The sequence below is a fragment of the Peromyscus eremicus genome, chromosome 13 (genome assembly GCF_949786415.1).
Source record: "Peromyscus eremicus chromosome 13, PerEre_H2_v1, whole genome shotgun sequence".
NCBI classification, from domain to species: domain Eukaryota; kingdom Metazoa; phylum Chordata; class Mammalia; order Rodentia; family Cricetidae; genus Peromyscus; species Peromyscus eremicus.
Genome location: NC_081429.1, coordinates 54,459,603 through 54,462,437, shown reverse-complemented (window position 1 = coordinate 54,462,437; position 2,835 = coordinate 54,459,603). Strand labels below are relative to the sequence as shown.

The 2,835-nt window shown below is 44.8% G+C and overlaps 1 pseudogene; it reads left to right on the top strand.

Annotated features, from left to right (window-relative positions):
- The first annotated feature begins 1,416 nt into the window (after positions 1-1,416).
- Positions 1,417-2,588, top strand: LOC131923571 (small ribosomal subunit protein uS9m-like; annotated as a pseudogene).
- Positions 2,589-2,835: the final 247 nt, after the last annotated feature.

Genomic DNA, 2,835 nt, shown 5'->3' with positions numbered 1-2,835 from the left:
ACTCTCCCAATGGCTGGAAGAACTCCACCTTCCTGGACACAGCAGCACAGGAGGAGAGGGGCAGTGATAGATCAACACTATCCAATGGGAATACAACAGGAGCCACAGTCATTTGTTCTAACAACCATGTTAAAAAAGTTAGCAAGTATTACTTGACATTGAATGTGGCAGAGTTTAAAGGACAGTGTAGTGTCTGACTCCCTCCTTCATTGAGAATTGTGGTTTTTTTCTTCATTTTATTTAAATAAAGGGAAAAAGACAGGAAGTTCTGGTCTGAGGAAGTCAAGGCACTGTCAGGTGCCATCCAGGCCCCTGGAGCAGAGGAGGCAGAGAGCAGAGCTGACTGAGCCTTGCTCCTACCTTTTGGTGAGGGCAGAGTTGACTGAACCTTGATCCTCCCTTTGGTAAGGGCACTGTAAGGTTGTTTCTCTGATTAGATGAAAGTTGCTAAGAGTTAACACTATGAAACTCTGTCCTACAAACACATCTGAAATGTGAGAGACCCAGCATTGGCAATAGCGTGTGTCTATTATTGGTAATAGCAGGAAGTGGTCAACTAAAAAACACCCATCGTCAACTCAACTGCCATTGACGACTGTGGTTTAAGATTTCAAATCTACACATTCGAGAAGACCCAGTATCTCTCCACAGTTGAGTACAACACAGCACACACACACACACACCACCACCACCACCAACACCACCAACACCAACAACAAGCAAACAAACAAACACCACCCGCTTCAGTCTCTTAGTAAGCCTAAGTAAGTCCATGGTGCTTGTTTGGTGGTAAATCAAACGTCTAGGCTTGTACTGAACAGTTTACCCACTAAAAAAATGGTGAGAGTTAACAGCAACGTAAGCTAAACTGAAGTACTGGGTTTGGTGCTGATCCAAACCCCAGAGCTTGTAATACGCTTAGGTTAGAGGTCACGGATATATTCTTAATGGTCACCAAAAATGAACAGAGCTAATGGACTTCCACCTTTATTGAAGAAATGGTGGTGACAGTATTACATTCTTCCCCCCAAATCACACAAAATCTCCAAAATGATTTGTCTATTCAGGGACAATGTTGAAATGAATTATGCTTAAGCTCTTGCTGACGTATGAGTGAACGGAATGAAATCCAGTGCCGAGACTTTACATGGTCAACTCTCTTGTTTCTGTTTTAGTTGTGGTATAGTATAGCAAGGCATAGTTTGGAAAGTTTGCAGGAATAACAGATCTGTAGCAAATACCAACAAATTCAATGATACACCATTATTTTGAATTTCTCAGGTTCAGTGACTGAAGCTTTAGACAAGGCTATGGAAGTGCCCATATAATCCTAAACAACACCATTCCTGAAAGCTGGGGAGCAGGAAAGCTGGGGAGCAGCTACTGGGTTTAAAACGTGTTCAGCCAACAGCCAACATGGCGGCTCCCTGTGTGTCCTGTGGTCAAGCTCTTTCCCCTCTGCGCTCTTACACTGTTAGGGTTAGTCTATGCCAGAGGCCTGGGTACTGGACAACCTCGACAGTTGACTGGCAGGCGGGTCCCAGGTCCCAGCTATTAAAGCTAATACATACCACAGTTGTAACAACAAAGAAAAATGTCCAAGCCTCAAGACAGGCATCGTGTACAGAGGATTTTATTAAAAAGCAGGTTGAAGACTTCAGCATAGGGAAGAGGCCCTTAGCCAACACGATGGGAGAAGATCCAGAAACTTTTACCGAAGAGGATGTTGACAGAGTTACTGCTTACCTTTTTCCAAGTGGTTTGTTTGAGAAGCAAGCCAGGCCGATGATGAAGCATCCTGAACAGATTTTTCCAAAACAAAAAGCAATCCAGCAGGGAGAAGATGGCCGTCCATTTCATTTTCTCTTCTATACTGGCAAACAGTCATGCTATTCATTAATTCACGAAGTGTATGGAAAGAGCCTCCAGCTAGAAACACACAGAGGTCCACTTTCAGAAAAAAACTGAGTCCAGAGACCCGACTGGCCACAGATGGCTGATTAAGGAGGAACTAGAAGAAATGTTAGTGGAAAAACTGTCAGATAAAGATTATGTGCAGTTCATGCAACTGCTGGAAAAATTATTGACATTGCCATATGGGCCTGCAAAAGAAGAATTTGTGCAGAGGTTCCGCAAAAGTGTAACTATTCAATCAAAAAAGCAGGTGATTGAACCAGTGCAGTATGACGACTAAGGCATGGCCTTCAGCACCAGCCGAGGCAGGAGAAAGTGCCGCAGCAACGGCAGTTGTTTACGAGCACGGAAGTGGGAAGATCCATGTGAAGGGAGTTGATGATCTGCTTTACTTTCCCGTCACACAGGACCGAGAACAGTTGATGTTCCCTTTCCACTTCCTGGACCGGCTGGAAAAGCACGGTGTAACCTGCACAGTCTCCGGCGGTGGGCGATCGGCGCGGGCAGGAGTCATACGCTTGCCAATGGCCAAAGCTTTATGCAGCTTCATCACTGAGGACGAGGTTGATTGCATGAGACAAGCTGGACTACTGACTCCTGACCTACAGGTCAGAGAGCGGAAGAAGCCAGGTCAGGAGGGTGCCCGAAGAAAGTTCACCTGGAAGAAGCGCTAACTAAGGTTTTCATAGGCTAGCGAGGAGCACCTGTGCTATATACCTGGCTCGGGGTACACGGTTCATGTACTCTGACCAAGGGCGGACAGCATATTTAGACATTGTTTTGGGGTTTGAGTTACAACATGACTAATTTTTAAGTGCTGTTTTGTTGTAATTACCATAAAAATAATACAAATAACAAACAAACAAACAAAAAACATGTTCATGCACTAGGGGTCACCCACTGTGGGATGACTCATCCCTA